This window comes from Prionailurus bengalensis, chromosome B2 (assembly GCF_016509475.1).
Source record: "Prionailurus bengalensis isolate Pbe53 chromosome B2, Fcat_Pben_1.1_paternal_pri, whole genome shotgun sequence".
In the NCBI taxonomy this organism is placed as follows: domain Eukaryota; kingdom Metazoa; phylum Chordata; class Mammalia; order Carnivora; family Felidae; genus Prionailurus; species Prionailurus bengalensis.
Window position 1 is genome coordinate 50,624,977 of NC_057349.1, and position 22,417 is coordinate 50,647,393.

The window sequence follows — 22,417 nt, forward strand, 5'->3', positions numbered from 1 at the left end:
CCCTGGTCTACTCTCCTAGTCTTAGTTCTTGTCCATGTGAGACCAGTAATATATCAATATCAATATTAAATTTTTTTAATGTTTATTTGTGAGAGAGAGAGACAGAAATATGCACATGTGCATGCCCATGAACAGGGAGGTGGCAGAGAGGGAGAGAGAGATAATCCAAAGCAGGCCTGGTGCCGTCAGAGCAGAGCTCTGTGTGGGGCTTGAACTCACGAACCATGAGATCACGACCTCAGCCGAAGTCAGATGCTCAACCAACAGAGCCACACAGATGCCCCACCAATATTAACATTAAACTGCAGAGTTCTTAGTGCCCTGCTTACATTTTTTAAAAATTCAGTTTTAAAGAATAAAAACTCATTAGGTCTTAGAAGCTCTGTTACTACTGGACAGAGAATATGGCATACCAGAAAAGTCTTGGCTTGAGTGTTAGAACTGATTTGGAATCCCAGCTCTGGCCCCTCTAGCTCTGTGACCTTGGGTAAACTCCTGTGCTTGAGTTTCATCATTTGTATAATGGGGGAAAGCAATACTTTGATGAGTGCTTGTAAAGACTGAAAATAACATGCGGAATATCTGACACATATAGTGGGGAGGGGGAGGCTCACTGAATGGTACTTCTTTTTCATCAATTAAGGCAAGGTAGGAATTTTAGGAGACACAACATCACTACGTTCAAGTAGCAGTAAGCTCAGAAAATATCTTTCTGCCACAGATGTTTTCTGCTGTTGCAATGGTAAAAGGTTGCAGTTTCCTGGAAAGACACTCCCCTATTACTCAAAAGCTCAGCACCTGTAAAAGCCAGGGCCACTAAAAACCGTCTCTGGCACTTTAATTTTTAATATTTTGTGATGACAGCCAGTGTTTTCGCTGTAAGAATAGTTTAAGCAAACCTTCACTGGCTCTTCTACCTTCTCCCTCCCCAAATAGACACCTGTACAAAGTAGAGAACAGCTTGCTAGTCAGCAGTCGACTCCGTGGCCTTGGGTAGGAACTTTATGGAGCTATGCTTAAGGTTATCAGGCCACAGCTTATATATAAGGGGATGCCAGTAAGTTCACCAAAGCCAGAGTTGCTATGAAGCATCACTTGGTGTGGACAGCTCTGCTCTGGCACAGTCCAACGGTCACCTTCAGAGGAGTGTTCAGCCAGGGAGATGGGCACCAGATAAACACGTTGTTTTGCTTGTCCTTGATCTAGGGGAGGAAGGGGAACTAGTGATCAGGAAGATTCACATTTATCCCCCCACCCACCCCCCCCCTGCAAAACAAGGCAGAGCTTCCCAAAAAGCATGGTTTGGAATACTAATGTGCCCTAACTAGCAATGGGATACCAAAATGACATTCCCTTCAGCCTTTGCAATGGCAAAGCAGGACCTGATTTGGGTGGCCAGAGCCTTCTGGTCTGGTCACATCTCACTGTGGACAGCAACATCCTTTACAGTAAAAACATTCTCAGTTTCAAGGTGTGTAATGTTGTGAAAAAGGTTCGGAAAGATTTCTATGAGGTGTTAGCCCATTTTACAGAGGAGGAAGTGGAGGCTCACAGATTAGGAAGCACACTCAAAGGCTAGCCAGAGACTTGTAAATAGCAAGTAAACAGCAGAACTTGGATTTGATTCCAGGTCTCTTTGCCTTCAGAGTCCAAATTCATTCCACTTTCCCTTTCACTGCTGAAAACAAAACTCAATCATATGTATCAACAGTAACACTTAAATTTTGAATAGGCCTTTATGGCCTGCGATGTGCTTTGGCAGAAGAAATGGGGAGTTGAGTGGTGAACGAATGAACATTTCTCTTATACCTATACTGAATCGTTTCCACATACGGGGAACTAATCAGGGTTCACCTTGCCCTCAGCAAGGTCAGGGGCACAGTCCTGTAGTTGAGGGAATGTGTGATGGGGAAATTCACTAGGTTTTCTAAGTTGTAATTAGATTGCAATGGTCATAACAACAGCTAAAACCTTGAATGTGAGAACGTGTCCTTGAAGATAGTATTATTATTGAAGTTAGAGTTAGGCACTATCTTCTAGTTTTCAAATAACTAAGACAGTTTTTTACAGATGTCTTCTAATACTTAAGAACACAGATGAAATATGTCCATAAACTAGCTGTGAAATTAGTACCAGCGTTGATCTGGGCTACAAAGAACTTTTGGAAGTTTGGACAATATATAAAGTTCTGTGATTATACAACTAAGGCAATTCTCTGCCAGTTGAACTAAATTTGTGTTTATTTAACAAATATGTACTACGTACCCACTCTGCACGGGTCCTGTTCTTGGTGCCGAAGATACTGGGTGAAAGGGAAGAGCAACATTTCTGTTTTCATGGAGCTTTCTTTCTAGAGTGAGAAGACGGACAATAAACAAGAATATAAACTCAGTAATTTTAGGTGTCATTATGAAGAAAATAATAAAGAGCACCTATTGTTTTTGTGATGATTTATGTGTGTCAGACTGGTTAGTTCTGCTAATGATTTAGCTATGAGTGCTGTGATTTGTACCCTGAAAAAGACACCAGCCCTGGAGAATTTCCCTTTGCTCAGGCTGGGGATAAAATCTCTCAGTTGAAGAATTTTTCCCCCTTTATCTTCAGGTAGGGCATACAGCTTACTTCTTAGATAATTTCAAAATGAGGTAATCAGTGAGGAATGCTATTGAAAGATAGATGCTTTAGTTAACCTTTGATAGTCTCTGGTTTCTGTTATGAATCTACAGACCTTAGAAGCATAATATTTAAAACAGTATGTAAAATCTGAAGGGTTTATGAGAGATTTATAACGGGATTTATTCAGTAAGTCAAAATTGTGTCAAAATGTCAAGGAATATTTGATTTGACGTTAAATTGACTGGACTTGTTACATGATTAGGGTTTTATTTTTTCAAACGTTACTTGGGGATGAAAATGATAATTGATAGCATGCCTTTGCTAACATTACACAATACTATTCTGCAGGCAGACCATATTGATAAAAAGTTCCTAGTGCAGATGGTGGAATGCTTTAGTATTTAAAGCTAAAGAGGAAAAGTGCAAATAATCACATTTTTCAGAAATTTGGTACATTTGATGATGCCAGATTTGTAAGATATAAATAATCTAATCCATACTCAGTATATTACACCCAAAGTGGCTTATGAATCCTATTTTTTTCCTTGTAAGAAAACAATATAAATTGAACAATATAAATTGAAGATGGCATCCTCAATAAGAGTTTTCTCTCTTTTATCTATTCAAAATTTTTCTAGATGGGGGGGGCACATGGCTGGCTCGGTCAGTAGAGCACCTGACTCTTGATCTCAGGGTTGTAAACTTGAGCCCCATGTTGGATGTAGAGATTACTTAAGAAAAATAAAATCTTAAAAAAAAATTCTAGATGTAAAAAAGGAGATTCAGGGTCATCGCTTTTTAACTAAAATAACATGACTTGAGGTTTCCAAGTTTTAGTTTTCAAGTTATGGCTAGTTTATACAGTTTTGACTGTTTTATATTCAGATGATTATATGGTAGTTTGTTTAAAAGGCAAAAACATGCCAACGTAAGCCAGCAAATATTTACTTGAACATTTAAAGTCTGTTACCAGCTCAGTTCAGCTAATGTGTTGTTGCATGATTGATGAAAGCTGGCTTTCTTTTAATTGTACTTAGGACACTGCAGAATAATAAAAAACAATGGCTATTATGTTTCATTTTCTCTGAGGCTTGTAGTTCATTAATGTCATTACTATTGCATTCCCGAGTCCCAGGGGAAGGACACAAAAACTGATGCAGATTATGAGAAGTTACCAGAAAATGGGAGAGAGGAAGAAAGAACAGAGGGAAAAATGAAAGAAAGAAGAAAACGATAATAAGAAGGAAAGGAAAGAAAACAGGAACAGCATGGGTTAGTGTCTTAGATTCCTGACGTACCAGCTCATTATGATTCACTCACTCATTCCTTCAAATATTCATGTGATAGTGATATTACTTTGGGCAGATAAATTAATTTCTTCACCTGGGTTCTGGAAGAAAGAAAGATTAAGAAAAAAAAGTAAGAGGGGGTGCCTGGGTGGCTCATTCGGTTAAGCCTCCGACTCTTGATTTCTGCTCAGGTCATGATCTCACAGTCACGGGATGAGCCCTGTGCCGGGCTCTGTGCTGAGCGTGGAGCCTGCTTGGGATTTTCTCTGTCTCCTCTTTCTCTCTGCCTCTGTCCCGCTCATGCTCTCTGTCTCTCTCTCAAAAAAATAAATAAATAAACATAAAAAAAAAAAAAAGTAAGAGAAGAAACTGGTGGAAATGATCATAATTCCAGCCCTGGTTCATCATCATTGCAAGGGTAAACAACATAACATATATGAAAGTGCTTTGAAAAAATTCTCTATAGAAGAATATTCTCTATAGGTACTATTAATAAGAGGCCCATTCACCATCTAAAACTGTGTTGGAGGTTTTGCAAGTGGCCTTCCAGATGGACTCAGGCCCCAAAGCATAGACAGTAAGATGGACATCTTTTATCTTGGGAGAAAAGCGTGCAGAGTGTCCAATACTCAAGCTGAGTGTATGAGGGTATGGTAGGAGCAGAACAATGTCTCTTCAATGGCCTATGGTAAAATAAAATTAAAAAAAACAACAACACACTATAGCTTTACATATTTAAGATATGATACCTTATTGTTTGGGAAGAAATTTGGTCGATGATTCATTCTACAAAACAGGAAAAGATCAAGGCAGCTGATTCATCCAACTCAAGGCCAGGATCAGATAATTATGGAGGCTGCATTCCATTGACGGAGGCCATAGTGTGGGTCGGTCACTATGTGCACACTCTTAAGTGTCCTTAATTGTAACATTTAATTGTAACAATATGAGGTGGGCGACAGTATCTCCAGTTGAAAAATTTGAGGATTTAAGCCTACTTGTAAAGTGACATAGCTAGTAAATGGCAGAATCTAAATTCAAATCCAGGTGTTCACCACCTTGCTTCTCCCTTTCAGTTCTCTAGGCATCCCTCTGCCACCTGCTCTTCCCCAATTCCGTAGGAGAACAGAGGTCCCAGGACCAGGGACCTCCTGCAAAGTCAGCTGTTAGTTCTGAGGACACTGAGGTCAGGGACCTTTCTTTCCCCAGCCCTTCCCCATTTTCTGTAGCATTTCTGGAGAGTGTGGGCATTTCCTCCTCATTTCTTGTGGTGATGGCATCCATCTGGTTGCTTCAGTTTCTGCATCAGTTTCCTGCTTCTCAGTGATGGTCTAGTTCCGGTAGTCAGGGACTACTTTGTGGGGATTAACAGAGGAGCTGGGAAGGGTGGGGGTTCACTAAAAAGAGGCAGGTAGAGTAATAAAGTAAGGGTACTGAGGAAATATGAATAGATCTAATGAATATTTATTAAGTGCCTACTAGGTGCCAGGTATGGTGCTAGGTGCTTGAACAAAAAGGTGAGCAAAAGGCATGGTAGTTCCTTCACAGTTTACAGCCATGCTGGGTAGGAAGAGACTGGTGTTAAATAAAGAGCCATATGAATTAATGCATAATTTAAAATTATTGTGCTTTACGACAGTAAAAGAGTGTCATGACAGAGAATAAGGGGAGGAGGACATAGTTTAGATGGGTCAGGGGGTGGCTGTTTCAGGAAAGGCCTCTCTGGGAAAGTGACATTTAAAACAACATGTTTATCAACTGAATACTGAAATACTTGTATTGTTGAGGATTTCAGAGTAATAAAATTATTAACCTCTGATGAAAGTTACAGGTAATAGTAGGGAATACTTACTTTTATTACACACACAAACTTTTCCTACAGCTTTTATTTATTTATTTTTATTTATTTATTTTAAATGTTTATTTTTGAGAGAGAGCACAAGTGCGGGCGGGGCAGAGAGAGAAAGAGGGAGACAGAACCTGAAGCAGGCTCCAGGCTCTGAGCTGTCAGCACAGAGCCTGATTCGAGGCTTCAACTCGGGAACTCCGGATCAGCAAGGTCATGACCTAGGCTGAAGTCGGACACTTAACCAACTGAGCCATCCAGGTACAGTCTACAACTTTTAAAAGTAAATTGCAGCTGGCGGCAAGTATTTCTACTATGACGTAATTATACATTTTCAGAAACGATTATTGTCTTTGTATCTCCTGGAGTAAACCATGATAATCACCATTTTTACAGATAAAATAACTATTGTGTTGTGAAGGGATTTCTTTTTTCCTCATATCCCCCAAGTAATCAAAGTTTACTCCTTTCTATACACGTAACAGAAATTCTTTTCTCTCCATTTAATAGATCTGTTTTGGGGCACTTGGGTGGCGCAGTCGGTTAAGCGTCCGACTTCAGCCAGGTCACGATCTCGCGGCCCGTGAGTTCGAGCCCCGCATCAGGCTCCGGGCTGATGGCTCGGAGCCTGGAGCCTGTTTCCGATTCTGTGTCTCCCTCTCTCTCTGCTCCTCCCCCGTTAATGCTCTGTCTCTCTCTGTCCCAAAAATAAATAAAAAACGTTGAAAAAAATTTTTTTAATAGGTCTGTTTTAATATTAACATTCTACAATTTGTGGGCTACCTCTCATTTTTAAGTCTTAGGTAAGCACATAGTGTTTTGTGCCCAGTATAATGTTACTTAAATACTTATTTAGGATACACCTACATTTTCATAGAGAATAAAGTGATGAAATTTTAGCAACCTTTAATGGTGACCAAATGAAACACTTTGAAAGCTTTTAGAAAGTATATAATAAAATATGTATTTTCCCCCTTCTTGGGATATAAATTATTCGCCTTGTTTTCTATTGAAAGTTACTGCTTAAATAGCTTACGTTAAAAAAAAAAGTTATCTTAATTAGTGGGAAAGACCATTAATCAAAATCTTTTACAATCCATCCTTACCTCTACGCAACGACTTTGTGCAAAACCATACATGTTTATTTCAAAATGTAAAAGTAATGTTTGTAAAGAATCTCACCATCATCAAAGCATTAAAAGCATTTACTTGCTGAGTAACAGGAAAGTTTGTTAAATAGTATAAATAACAAGTTTCCTCAGTTATGATTCTTATTTTTTATAATTTATGATTTCTGAGTTCAAGATTTATTTTATAATCATTTGAAACAGGGTGCTGTTGAAAAAACTACGAGACTCCGAACAGAAGCGAGGCAAGATTTTATTCACGGCCAGGCCAAACCTGATCTCCTGATCTTAAGGAGAAAAGTGCAGAGAACGGCCCTGAACAAAGGTAGCAGTGAGCTTATATGGATTTTAGCAAGTCAGAATACGTCATTATTTAGTTAACCAATTACAACTTACAACATTTCATGGTAGCCAATTATATTGTGACATAACGACGTTAGTTTTGGCGGGAACCTATCAATTGAAAGGTCTTTGTCCTAAGAGGGTTTAAAATGACCAATCATAGTTAGACACCTGAGATGCTGTAGGGCAGTGAGTACGTGACTTTTTACATGTTGGTCTTGCCTAGGCCAGATCTTGGTAGAGGGGGTGGTGGAGCGTTTTGCATCCTAAGTTATCTGTTTAGTAAGCAGGCGAGGTCACAGAAGTGAGATAGGGCGGTTAGTAATTTCCGATAACCGATAATAGGGAACTACATAAGCTTTTGTCTCAATTATTCATGAAAGGTGTGTTTAAGCCAAACTTATATACAATAAGCTTTCTGATATCTTATAAGTTGACCTATTACATATTGTATATGATCGATGTTATAGGTAGGGTTAAAAAAGTATTTTTCCAAGAAAAAAGAAAACTTATTTAAATCGATGGCGCAGCTTACAACTAATGGCATCTTAGAACGGGCAAAATATAGTGTGAGGTACATACTGGTGTCAAAAAGCAAGTCTTGACTTCACCCATCTGGATTATATACAAAATGAAATACCATTCAATTTTAATACCCAACTTACCACAGTTCTTCTGCTGCATGAATGTCAGAACATGGCAAACTGGAATCAACTGTTGCCACTGGAACAGACTGCTTCTACTGGAAGAAAGGAGGGCTGGTGTGCTGGTAATGTTTCCCTTTAAAATTTTTCGGTTCTTTAAAACCTGGCTAGCTATTCCTTAATTATGCTAAATCCTCTCTGTCAACAATAGCTGTGTGTTTCTGCCTCTTGCCTGGACTCCAACTGATACACATCATTTCCTATCCCTCTGGCTTCTCTCCACCACTGTGTTGTTAGTATCTAGAGTTTGAGTTCTACATTATTAAACAAACTATATATGTATATATATATATATATATATACACACACACATATATATATGTGTATATATATATGTATGTATATATATGTGTGTGTGTGTATATGTGTGTGTATATATATATTTGTATTTTTAAATTTTTCTCTGTTTATTTTTTGAATAAAAAATGGGGACCTGCATTTCATCTATTTCAGACAAAAAAAATTTTTTTTGACAACTTTTTTTTTTTTTTTTTTTAATTTTTTTTTTCAACATTTATTTATTTTTGGGACAGAGAGAGACACAGCATGAACGGGCGAGGGGCGAGGGGCAGAGAGAGAGGGAGACACAGAATCGGAAACAGGCTCCAGGCTCTGAGCCATCAGCCCAGAGCATGACGCGGGGCTCGAACTCACGGGCCGCGAGATCGTGACCTGGCTGAAGTCGGACGCTTAACCGACTGCGCCACCCAGGCGCCCCTTGACAACTTTTTCAGTTAACAACTTTCTCACTGTATCACTGGCATACAACAAACTATACATATTTAAAGTGTACATTTTGATAAGTTTTAGTATATGCATACAGTTGTGAAATCACAACCATAATGAAGATAATGAACATATTTATCACCTCCAAAAGTTTTCTTTTGCTCTTTTGTAATCATGCTCTCACACCCTTTCCTGCCTTTCTTCCCCATCTCTAGGCAACCACTGATCTGCTTCTTATCACTACAGATAAGTTACACTTTCTAGAATTTTATATAAATGGGTCAAACAGTATGTACTCTTTTATTTTGTCTTGTTTATCATTATTAGTTTGTAGCTTGTTCATGTTCTTGTATGTATCAATAGTTCATTCCTTTGTATTGCTGACTAGTATTCCATTATATGAACGTGCCGCAATTTACTTATCCATTTACCTGTTAATGGACATTTAGATTGTTTCCAGTTTGGGCTATTGCCAGTAAATTTGCTAGGAACATTCAAGTACAAGTCTTTGTTGTTGTTGTTGTTATTTATAAAGAGCAATGTTTTTTAAGTTTATTTGTTTTTTAGAGAGAGTGAGAGTGGGCATGGGTGTGCGTGCACATCAGTGAGGAAGGGGCAGAGAAAGAGGAGGCAGAGAATCCCAAGCAGGCTCCTGGCTGTCACAGCAGAGCCTGATGTGGGGCTGGAACTCACAAACCACAAGATCATGACCTGAACCAAAGTCAGGAGTCCAATGCTTCACCGACTGAGCCACCCAGGCGCCCCTCATGTACAAGTCTTTGAATGAATGTAAACTTTCTTTTTCCTTGGACAACGTGTTGAAGTGGAATGGCTGGTTAGATGGTAGGTTTATGTTTAACTTCTTAAGAAACAGCCAAGCTAGTTCTCAAAGTTGTTGAACCACTTCACAACCCAACCAGAAGCATAGGGGAGTTCTAGTTCCTCCAAATTCTTGGCAACACTTGGTATGGTTAGTGTTTGGAGGTATTTCATTATGGTTTTAATTTGCATTTCCCTAATGACTAATTGTGTTGAGTGTCTTTTTCATGTGCTTATTTGCCATCCATATATATTCTTTGGTGAAGTGTCTGCTCAAGATAGACCATATTTGGAGCCATAAGACAAGTCTCCATAAATTTAAAAGGATTCAAGTCATACAAAGTGCGTTTTCAGGCCACAGTGGAATTAAATTTGAAATCAGTAACAAGAGTGATATCTGGAAAACCCTTAAATATTTGGATCCAGTGTTGCTGTTAAAAAATCTGATGCCTGTCTGATTTTTGTAACTTTGTAGGAGATGCTCTTTTTGTCTGGAAGTTCTCAGAATTTTCTCTTTCTCTTTCATGAGCTTAAATTTTCCAAGACCGTATCTGAGTTCTTACTTTTTCTTATTGGGCACTCAATTCTTTGCCTTTGAGTTCTTTCATCTCCCTTTAATTCAGGGATATTTATTTTTATTATTTCCTTTAACATTTTTCCCTCCCTTTATTTTTTTCTCCTTTTGGATTCATATTTTCCATATGTCAGCTTGTCTACTTTTATCTCTATTTTTATTTCTATAATTATCTCTTATCCCATTTTTTCTCTGCCTTCTGGGAGATTACCTCAGTCTGCTCTTGCAATTTTATAATTTATTCTGTGGCTATGTTCAGCTTGCTATTTATTCCATCTACTATTCTTTCTTTCAAGATATATATATTCTTTCAAGATATATATATATATATATATATATATATATATACTTTTCATTTGGATCTCTTTGTGACTTTTTCTTGCTTCATATTACCAATATCTTTTTTTTTTTTTTTAATTTTTTTTTTCAACGTTTATTTATTTTTGGGACAGAGAGAGACAGAGCATGAACGGGGGAGGGGCAGAGAGAGAGGGAGACACAGAATCGGTAACAGGCTCCAGGCTCTGAGCCATCAGCCCAGAGCCCGACGCGGGGCTCGAACTCACGGACGCGAGATCGTGACCTGGCTGAAGTCGGATGCTTAACCGACTGCGCCACCCAGGCGCCCCACCAATATCTTTTTTTTAATGTTTATTTATTTATTTTGAGAGAGAATGCAAGCAGGCAGAGGCAGAGAGAGGGAGACAGAGAATCTGAAGCAGCCTCCAGGCTCTGGGCTGTCAGTGCAGAACCTGATGCGGGGCTCAAACCTACGAACTACAAGATCAGGACATAAGCCGAAGTTGGATGCTTAACAGACTGAGGCACCTAGATGCCCATTTATTACCAATATCTTTTTCTTAACTTTGGTTGTGCTTATTTTACATTCTTACTCTGCTTGTTCCAGTTTTTCTGCTTGATACAATATATGTTGTTCAGTTTGTGGTTTTCGCTCTGTAGTGGTTCTAACCTCAGGTATTTCAGGCTGTAAGCTGTATTACCAAGGCTCAGGCCTTAGTTTACGGCTCTTTTGTGATTTTGAGTGGTTAGAAGATGAGTCCCAAGGCACAAAGCCCTGGACACCAGAACTGTGATTAACCACTCATCTGTTCTTCAACAAGCATTCCTCTGGCCAGAATCCTCCTCTAAAGTATTAAAAGGGAGAAGACCATGATCTCACATGTGATCTACTATCCCTTAGGCAGGCTTGCTGAGGATGTGTGAGGAGTGAGTGAGCCTCTCCCGCACCCCTTACCCTTACAAGGGCTATTGTTGCTGCCTTCTGACTCAAGGCGGTCCTGAGATAGGCAGGGATCCAAAGGATCAGAGAAAGGCAGAGCAGAATGTGGCCGGACTCTCTTTCCCTGATACTCCACCTCTGCGTGCGTCTTCACCCAAGGTTTATGATGGACTTTAGTCTCCCCAGGGATTTCTTAGTTTTTAAGATCAATACATTCCTGTCTCTTCTGTCGTCTCCCCAGAGCTAATTCCCTGTGGCCTGCGCCTGGTAAACATCTTGTCTGTATTTCATGGGTTGTCACTGGGGGATAGGTTACTGAGAGATTTTGAATTTTGCTATAAGGAAATTAATCTTGGGATGCTGGTGGCTCAATCGGTTAAGTATCCAGCTCTTGGTTTCGGCTCAGGTCATGATCTCACAGTTCGTGGGTTTGAGCCCCACATCGGCTTCGCACTGGCAGTGAGGAGCCTACTTGGGATTCTCTCTCCTTCTCTCTGCCCCTCCCCCCCCCCACATACTGTCTCTCTCTCAAAATAAATAAATAAACTTAAACAAAAAAGAAAATTAATCTGGTAGCAAAGTGAAATAAAAGGAGGAAGCAAACAATTACTAGTATAGGTAAGCAGTAATGAGGTTTGAATTGATAGTTTGTATGTTGAAATGAAAAGACATTTTTTTCTGTGTAAATGATTTGTTAGTTGAGCCCAAACTTGAAGAAGCTGCTGTTTTATTTTATTTATTTATTTATTTATTTATTTATTTATTTATTTGAGTGAATTGCAAACTAAGCCCTGGGAGAAATTCAAGATGTTACAGTGAAAAAGGAAGCTAAGTGAGACCAGATTGGAGAGCAAATTGTTATTATTTAAAACTTATGGACCACCCTGGATATGCTAAGTTTTATTTAAGGAAATACTGAAACACGATCCCTACCGTTTAACAGCTAACATTTTCAGGAAACGTATACCACATTTCTATGTGTGTTTTACTGCACCCACTGCCAATATTTAAACTTGTTTAATTTGAGGAATTTCCTCTTCTTAGTTTTCTTTCCCTCAATTTTTTTTTTGAGAGTTGTTCCCTTTCTTTTTTTTTCCATAAAAATTGAGACTATGAACAGATGTCATTGTATATGTTCATATTCTTGGGTTGAAAGTTAGCAATTAAGACACTATCTTCATGCTATGATTCTTCATAAAGCAGGCTAGATGGAAAATTTTTTACCTCCTTGCAACTTTTCAGTGTGTTTGACCTTCCACTCAATAGTAAAAAATGGTCTATTTTTATTTTAGACGAAAAGAAAAGAAATTAGTTTGAATAACAGCATGAAAAATTTATGTTAATGATAAACATGAAAAATGTTCAGTCTTAAGTCAGACAAACAATTTTTTGTTTTGTTTTTGTTTTTGGACTATCAAACTGCCCAGAATTATATAGAAAAAGATCTTGGCAGTAAGAAGTCTCATAAAATGCTGATGAGAACGTAACTGCCGACCATACTTATACACACAGCTATAACTGCCTCTGTGTAGCAGGAGAGCCCCACCCCCACCCCATCGCATATACCAGTGCCTCTTAAACTTCAGCATGCATCAGAATCACCCAGACAGCTTGTTAAAACATGGATTGCTGGACCCCACCCCAGAATTCTGATTCAGTAAGTCTAGGGTGATGCCTGAGAACTTGCATTTTTAACAAGTTCCTAGGTTACAGTGACACCTATAGTCCAGGACCAACTTCAAGAACCACTGCCATCTATTAGCTCAATCCTGGCTGTAATGTCGCTGGAGATATTTAAAAGAACACTGTTGCCAGGGGCCGTGGCTGGCTCAGTCGGTAGAGCAGGTGACTCTTGGTCTTGGGGTTGAGAATTTGAGCCCCTCATTGGGTGTAGAGATTACCTAAAAATAAAATCTTAAAAAACAACAAGAAAAGGAATACTACTGCCAAAAACTACCAGTGTTGAGGTCTACTCTCAGGGATTTTGATTTAAGTGGTTGAGAGTGGGGTCTGGACATCTATGTTTTATAAAAGTTCTTCGGGAGATTCTAAGGCACCCTTAGCATTGAGAAGCACTGCCACATACTCATTCTCCAACCAGCATCCAGAGGAACTCATATAGCTGCTGTTCTACTTCCATTCAAGCCTTTAACCTTAAGGTTTTATGAAAGTATTTTCATTTAAATTGGTCTGCTCATTGGTTCTGGTCACCAGCAAAACCCAAGTCATTATTTACCTTCTCCCTTACTCTTACTAGTTCAGCTGTGAATTCTCTCTTCTGGTTCAATCTCCCCTTTCTCTTCTCCCCTCTCCTCCATCTCTCTCATTTTCCTGTTGCTTCCTCTAGTGTTCTTCACTAACAATTTCGTCTATGCTCTCAGGCTTTCTACCATTGTTTCCCTTGGTCTCCTTGCCTACCTGTAGACTGGCTTGTTTCTGAAGACAGTACTTCCCTGCAGCCCTTTCAAATGCAGGCTGCTAGCTTTCCCACATTCCCTGGGTGTTGGGATCTGGACACCAGTTTGCAGTCTTTTTCCCATTTCACTGCAGCTTCCAGACATTTACTCCTCAACCCTTATGTAAATTTCTTGTGCCTTTGAGGGTAATGCTATCTGGCTATGCCATCTGCCTCTTACATTGCTGTCCACCAACTTCCTTGTCTCTCTATTCATTCACTAAAGTTTGGGCACCTGGCTCTCAGCCTTTGCTTCAACCCTACGCCCTGCCATCACCCTAGGAGATGTCTGCATCCACGTGGATGACCATCTGGCACTCTGGCATCTTCAGTCTTTGGTCTCCTCATTTTCCATGAGCTTTTCCTTGACCCTATCTTCCCATCCAATGTCACTGTTATGCTTTGGGCCTTTGCCATCATGAAGAGCTCACCATCTGTGAATTACTGTCTTCCATCATTCCAGCCCATAGTCAACCACCTAACATCATAATCATAAGAAGCTTATCCAGAATAGGATTTAATTCTCTCTTTTTAGAGGAAGGCCCTGCATGTGGGTACACAACTGGGCACATGTTGCTGATAAAGAGGCAAATAAAATCTTACATTATTTAAAATCTTATATGCAATAAAATTGATGAACGTGTGTACCTAGTATGTGAAATAATGAAATTCAGAAGCCTATTTCAATGAACTTAAATTCTTTTTTTTTTTTTAATGTTTATTTATTTTGACAGAGAGAGAGAGCAGGGAAGGGGCAGAGAGAGAGAAACCCAAGCAGGTTCTGCACTGTCAGCACAGAGCCCGATGTAAGGCTCCATCCCACAAACCATAAGATCATGACCTGAACCAAAATCAAGAGTCAGATGCTTAACTGACTGAGCCACCTAGGCGCCCCACAGATTCTCTTTTTTTTAGGAAAAAGTAATCTGTTATAAAAGGAGACTCTTTTTGGGGCTTTCTACACAGAAACCTGAAATGGGTAATATATGGCCCTAGGCATCCTAAACTGCCTTACCCAGATACCTCAAAGTTTTACCCCTGACATTTTATCCTTAAGCTAGAGATAGGTAACATTATTATTATGTTTTTCTCAGATATTTAGGTTTTACAGTGAAAAAGTTTCAGATGCCTTTTGAAAAGGTTATGGGCCTTATACAAGGAATCAGCTTTCTATCAAAGCATGATTCACAACATGATTCTGCGATATGTATTAAGAATATTACAAATGTTTATACCCTTGGACATTTAAAAAATTATTTTATTTTATTTTTTTAAGTTTATTTATTTATTTTGAGAGAGAGAGAGAGAGAGAGAGAGAGAGAGAGAGAGAGAGAACAAGCAAGTACAAGCACGGGAGGGGCAGAGAGAGAGGAAGAGAGAGAATCCCAAGCAGGCTCCGTGCTGTCAGCACAGAGCCAGACACAGGGCTTGAACTCACAAACCACGAAATCACGACCTGAGCTGAAATCAAGAGTCAGATGCTCAGTCTATTGACTGAACCACCCAAGCACCCCATACCCTTGGACATTTTTATGGGCAGAGGGAACACAGGATAGGGAGGCAGGGACACATGCGGGCGGGTCCCTTCTATTTATTTCATTCCTTCAGTAAGGGATGTGTGGAAAGGGAGATTGCTTCCCATCTTTTCATCAGGCATAAAACAATGCACAGTGATCTTGAAATTCAGTTCTCTCCAGAGCTATCATTCTCGGTTGGGAGGAAGTTCAGGGATGTTGCAAGGAGACATGTTGACTTATTTATCTACGAACACACTCTGGACTATTTTTTAGTATCTCTGTGTCACTGGCTCATGGTGTTTTGTTTTACTACTTTTTATGTGTGCATAAGGTCTGGATAGTTTGGCTGGCGATGATGGGAAATGAGAGTAGCCTGAAGGGAATGGGTAAGGCACAGCTGATAATTATTCTTTGATAGAGACAGGCATACTCTGGCCCAGGTACAGATATTGGGTGCACAGAAAGATAGCAGATACAGTGGGACAGTGAAAACAGCAGAAGACCAGAAATCAGAAAATTCAGAGTAAGGATTTTTTGACTTAATAGTCTTGTGACTTGAGACCATTTGCTTAGTTTTTCTGAGCCCCGATTTCATTACCTGTAAAATGGGAATTGGAGTGTCTCTTTCCTCACAGGGTCGTTGTGAGGATGAAATAAATCACTTAATGTGTGTGAAAGTGCTTTCACAATAGTAAAGTACTACAGAATAAAGGTAAGGTGTTCTTGGAGGGTGGGGCATGGTACTCTCCTGAGCTCAGAGGCGAATTTGAAGATAAGTAGATAAACTGACTTGCGAAATCTGTGAGGCTGACATGTTAGCAATGATCAATTGTAAACTTACAAAAATGGTTGATGGACACCTGGGTGGCTCAGTCAGTTAAGCGTCCGACTCTAGATTTCGGCTTAGGTCATGATCTCACGGTTCGTGAGTTGCAGTCCTGGATCAGGCTCTGCACTGACAGTGTGGAGCCTGCTTGGGACTCTCTCTCTCCCTCTCTCTCTCTGCCCCTCCCCAGCTCACTCTCTCTCTCTCTCTCTTTCTCAAAGCAAGTAAATAAAAACTTTAAAAAAAATGGTCAAGATAAGTTGTAGTTTGGGGAATTATAAAATGAGTGAAGATGAAGAAAATATCAGAAATTTAGTAATTAATTTTGAAAATATGCTGCATAGTTAAGCTACATCAAATGTTTTACTATGCAAATATAAACACATATAAGCCCTTTCATAAGACCTTTTTCTTTTAGAATAATGATTTCCCGATTTAAAAATATTCCCTAGATCCCAGTTAGATGTAGGAATGGTTTAGGTGTTCTACTTTACTTATCAAGAATAATCTTTTATAATTTACTTAAAACAATCAAACAAACAATAATCAAGCAAAAAGCAAAAGTCGATTCCAAAATCCTCAATCATAATCACATTTTTCTGGCAAAGGTATGGATGTTCCTCCTAAGGAACATATCTCCTAAGTTTTTTTTTTTTTAATATTTATTTATTTTTGGGAGAAAGAGAGAGAGGGAGAGAGAGGAGACATAGAATCAGAAGCAGGCTCCAGGCTCTGAGTTGTCAGCACAGAGCCCCATGTGGGGCTTGAACCCACAAACTATGATATCATTTACCTGAGCTGAATTCAGACGCTCAACGGACTGAGCCACCCAGGTTCCCCCTCATATCTTCCAAGTTTTGACTTCAGTTAGTCCTTTATCCCTCACATCCTGGGCTTCAAAAACCCCATCGCTTGTTTTATGCACACCAGTTCTCAAATTGGGTTCCCTTCCATCATCTCCAAAACCATCTTCTTAACCTATGCTTGTTAACCTATGCTCGTTAACCTTCTGCCTGGGTAACTTCCAGAACCTTCAGTGCAATGTTCTGTGGTCATACTTTGGCGTTGTTTCAAAGCAGTGCAAAATTATTTATTGAATCTTTACTGCTTTCTACTCCTTTGCCTTTTCTTTAAGCTAAACCAATCCTTTTGCCTGTATGTCCACCAAACAGAATGTTTTGTTCATTTTAGGTTTTTAGTACATGTTGAATCCAAGAGAATAGTTTTGTTTATCAAACTTGCAGTGTAAGCTGGACACTATTTGAGCAAACACAAATGTATGTATCCCTGTTTATTATATAAAACATGAGTTTAGAGTTTTTGATTTGAAACCACCATATGGGATGGTGAAAAGCATAACCACTTCCTTCTTCCTGGGAAGCAGGAGCAGTGTCCCAGGAAGCTGGACACTATTTCAGCAAACACAAATGTATGTATTCCTGTTTATTATATAAAACATGAGTTTAGAGTTTTCGATTTGAAACCACCCTATGGGATGGTGAAAAGCATAACACACTCCCTTCTTCCCGGGAAGCAGTTCTTGGGAACTGTAGAGGTTGTCCAGGATCCCAGCAGAGAAGTTGGACTGGTTAGAGGTGACAGTGGAGCTGTGAAGTGGATGAATTTGGCCAAAGGAGCATATGATTGAGAAAGAAAGGAGTAATTTTCTAAAGGGAAGAATGGCAGTTGGGCAAGCTTGGAGGAAGGAGAATGGGAGAGCTGAAATGTGAAAGAATTCAAAAATATTTGTAAGAATGTAAAGTCCATGAGGACAGGGATATTTTTGTCTGTGTTGTCCATGGTTGTATCTATTTCTAGCACCCAGAATAGCACCAGACATGAAACAGACACTCAATGAACATTCGCTAAATGAGTAAGTATATGAGGAATAGATGATCCGTGTGTAAAAGATGTCAGAGAGTGTGAAAAAGGTCAGGGCTAAAACAAAGTCGCACAAACGTCATGGCAAATGCTAGATAATGGGAGATTGAGAAACAGAAACTGAATCTGTTTTTTTGCAAAGCTTGTTGGTTCCTCATCTCCCAAATTCCCCTCAAAATGATCAAATGAATATGTGAATAGGGTGACTCCAAGTCAGCCCTGTCCACATGACAGAAATAGCAAGCAATTTTTACTGGATCCTATATGGATGGGTGGTTCTTCATTGGAAGCCCAAGAGTGGAAGTACTCTTGTTCTGAAACCATGACATCTTTGGAATGCAAATGGAAAAGGCCTAGTAGTTTCCCTTTAAGGGGGACAGGCAATGAGGTAGGCAGTGAGGCCATTAGTGGCACATTCTTTGCCCTCCCTCCTGTTCTGCATGTCTTATGAAAGCCTGAAATCACTATTCAGGCTCCATCCAGAGACCACACTCTGTAGGTCATCCCTCCCAGTCTATTAGAAGACTGTACTGATGTGGGAAACAAAGGCAAATGAAAAACTGAATTTCCTTTCTGCCTACAGTGCATTGACAAGTCCTTGGGACAGGCAGAGTGACATTCCTTTGGAAGCTCAGCTGCCTTGATGATGACCCTTTGCTAAGGGCAAAAGGGAAACTTAGGTTAACATTATCCCAACCTTCAAGATCGTGTAAGTCTACTTTAACATATAAAATTCCTTTGGAAACTTCCTTTATCTCTACCCCCAAAGATATATGTCAGCAATCATCCTCCAAGCATATGGCCCCCTGATATACATCTGAAGAGTCTCTTGACTAAGGTTTTACTAGACAGTTATAAATGACCTTTTCCTAACAATAGCTAGCCCCCTCAAGGCCCTGGAAACCATGTTTCTAAAATTCTTTAGTGACTTGTGCTGTCTCTAATCCCCTCCCAATCTGAGGGTATATAATCAGTCACTCATCACAACCGCGGTGCAACTCTTTCTGCCGATGGATCCTGTCCCTGTGCTTTAACAAAACCATCTTTTTACACCAAAAATGTCTCAAGAATTCTTTCTTGGCTGTTGGTTCTGAACCCCAACACTTCAATCCACATCATTTGGCATCCTAACATGGGGTTGAGACTTCTCATCTGGACTCTGAGCCTCGGTACAAACTTGGTGAGTATTTTCTCTTCTCTTCCTTTACTTTCATTTCATTTCAGGGACTTTTCAGGGAGTATGGTCTTATTGGAACAATATTTTCTTTCCTTTTTCTTTTCTTTTCTTTTCTTTTCTTTTCTTTTCTTTTCTTTTCTTTTCTTTTCTTTTCTTTTTTTTGTCAATGTTTATTTATTTTGAGAGTGCATGGGACAAGGGCAGAGAGGAAGGGAGGGAAAGAGAATCCCAAGCAGGCTCCGCAGTATCAGCACAGAGCCCAGTGGAGGACTTGAACCCATGAACTGTGAGATCTTGACCCAAGATCTGAAATCAAGAGTCAGACATTTAACCGACTGAGCCACCCAGGTGTCCCAGTCTTATTGGAACACTTTCATGTCGATTGCTCAGGCTGCAATCCTCTAGCTTGTGGCTACTCTACAGGGAGGGGAAAGCCTGCCTTTTGGCTGGAAGTTAGTACCATGGCCAGAATGGAAAAAAGACCCAGAAACTTGATGCCTTCTTTTTATTCCTGTCCTTGCACAAAGTTGTCTGTCTGGGGCATAGGACAGCCACCTAAACAACCAGGACAATTGCTAATCTTAAGACTCCTATGTGAGGTTTCTTCTTCATTGGTCTAATATGATGCCTTCCACATCCCTGGTCTAGCAGCTTCTGGCCAACAGACTTCCACTGGGAGTGGCCAGAACCCGATTGAATTAAAGCCCAACCAGGGACCATTTCCTAGAGATGTTAGCTATAAAAACTATATGTGTTGGAATGTCATTTAGACTATGATGGACTTCTATCTTTACTGTTTTATCTCAATGTCCGTTAATAACTACTTAAGCTACAGAATTGGGGAATTTCCCCTTGTAAAGCTTTTCTAGTGTTTTCCATGGGTTAAAAACAGCACAACCTTCACAGCAAGGCAATAGCGTGGCCTTCACAGGAAGGCTTGGACATGGTATGGCACAGTATTTCAGTCCATTTACCAGGCACCCATCCGTAGCCTAGGATACAATAGGGAAGGAAGGGGAAGGGAGGGGGAGGCTAGCATCCTTCCTACAGGGCCTTTATGGCAAGATGGTGATCAATAGTGATTTTCATTGGAGGGACATCTCTGGTCGCTTTTGATATGCAGAACCTCTGACATACCCTGTGTGTGATGCCATCTGGGAGTTAGGGGGGATTTTTGGTAATGGACCCTCTCTCTTTAGTTCTCAAGGACTCATCCTTGGAATGCCTCTAAACCCACTGGAAAAAACTTGGATTACAAAATTTAGAAAAGGACTGGTCTTCTATAATACTGCATGGCCTCAGTAGTATCTATTAGTTAGATCTCTTCTGCAGAAAACAGGGCAAATGTTCAGAGGGACCTTAGGTCCAGGCCTTCAGGGCTCTAAATCAGGTCCGGCTCTAAACCCAGACCTAAGGGCCTCTTCCAGAATGTGTTTGGTTACTAACCAGGCCAGTAAACTCCCTCCTGATATATTGGATGATAATTATCTAAATAGGCCTCCTCCTAAGAGAAACCAATTGCTTGAGGGAAAAATAGGCCATCCCTAACAAAGGGGATACTGACTCTCTCACTGTTCCTCCTCCTAACAGATGTTGGGCCTTCTCCCTCATTCATTTCCCAGGTTAATGGCTGTAATTGGAGCCAATTGTGGCTAGTCTATCTTAGGACAGAGACTTTAAGGAATATTTCCAAACATCTACTGAAACTCCCTTTGTTTCAGGGAAATTCTCTGTCTTCTCTGGCCCAACATGGACTGCATATTTCCACGTTGGTGGAAAAAAGCCATGGCATCTGCTCATCTGTCTGAGCTGATGAAGTTTAGAACCAGGAACCCTCTTTCTCTGCCTTCTGGTGGCCCCTCACCTCTTCTGCCTGCCCCCCACCGCCTCTCCTGTTTCTGCACCACCTTGGGTGCAGCCTGTATAACTAGTTCCTATACCAACCTCGGTACCTCTGGCACCATTGGCTGCTTCTCCTACCCTTGAGGTCAAGGAGTGAACACCACCCCCCTAGGACCACCCACTTCAGGTTTCCCCAGAGGTGCCCCAGGTAAAAATTGACAATGGGGTACAAATTGATTGACTTTTTAAAGCAGATCCAGGTAGAAGAGAATTCTGTATTTAAGCTAATTTAAGTTTGTTGGTTTAAGTAAAATAGACATGTCTTTAGAGTTGTCAGCATTAAATGTGAAACTTTTATTCTACCAAGGTTTATTAAGCTCACGTTATCTCTGTTGCAATTTGTTACCAAAAAGGTGACTTAAAAATGATGGTTAATTTCGTCTGTCTCAAACCTTTTCATGGTTAATTGTTAAGATCACTCTCAAAGTCTTTGGTAACCTGAAACTTTAAAGTTTTGCTTGGATAATAAATTGGGCTGAGTTCATTGGAATCCAGGTTTTTTCCAAATAGGATAATACTAAAGCATTGATTACTAAACATAAGGTTTATTTGCTTTTGACTTCTTATTGCAGAGAAACTAAGGATATTTGGGTCTGTTGGAAAACATGCTTTGTGCTTGACTGATTCATGAATTTGCCGTCTAAAGAATTCTGGTGTAACAGTTCACAACTGATTACTACTTAGTTTTCGCTGGACACTAAGATTTCTAAGAATGCAAAATTCTGCTAAATGTAATGAAGACTGAAATAAGGGAAGCAACTCTGTATGTAAGAAAGTAGGAGATGTGTAAGGATGGTACAAGGAATGGAAATACATTTTTGTTGAAGGTAAAAGAAGGTAATTTTGGCCTAAATGAGACTGATTGGAGAGAAATGGCTTGGGACAAAATCTCAATGTAAAGGAAAGTTGTAGAGGGTTTATGAAGTGGAATCTTTGGAAAGGAATTCTATGTGTGGTCAGGATGGCCTAAGGTGAAAATGAATGAATTTTAAAAGTACACTGGTGGGGCACCTGGGGTGGTTCAGTTGGTTAAGCATCTGACTTTGGCTCAGGTCATGATCTCATGGTTTGGTTTGTGAGTTTGGGCCCCATGTCGGGCTCAGTGCAGAGCCCACTTTGGATCCTCAGTCTCCCTCTCTCTCTCTTTCTCTCTCTTTGCTCCTCCTACCTCTCCCCCCACCTCCTGCTCTTACATATGTGTGTGCACCCTCTTGCGCATTCTCTTTCTCAAAAATAAACATTAAAAGATGAGCACCAGCATAAGATTGAAATTCTGCTTTCTCTTTGTTAAAAAGACAAAGTTTCTTGGACTGTTATTCTGCTCTTGATCCGAAAATGTAAACCAAGTTGTTTTCTCTTTTCTTTGCCCAGAAAAA

At 40.0% G+C, this 22,417-nt stretch overlaps 1 protein-coding gene across 3 annotated transcripts in view; it reads right to left on the reverse strand.

Annotated features, from left to right (window-relative positions):
* Positions 1-822: 822 nt before the first annotated feature.
* The window catches only part of KLHL31 (kelch like family member 31), a 129,943-nt gene continuing 108,348 nt past the window's right edge, over positions 823-22,417 (reverse strand). For all 3 annotated transcript variants that reach the window (XR_006298957.1, XR_006298955.1, XR_006298958.1), the window contains 3 exons: positions 3,915-4,006; positions 2,266-2,350; positions 823-1,202 (listed from right to left, as the gene is read on the reverse strand). The gene's annotated coding sequence lies outside the window, so the exon portion shown is untranslated. The remainder of the gene's footprint in view (positions 1,203-2,265; positions 2,351-3,914; positions 4,007-22,417) is intronic.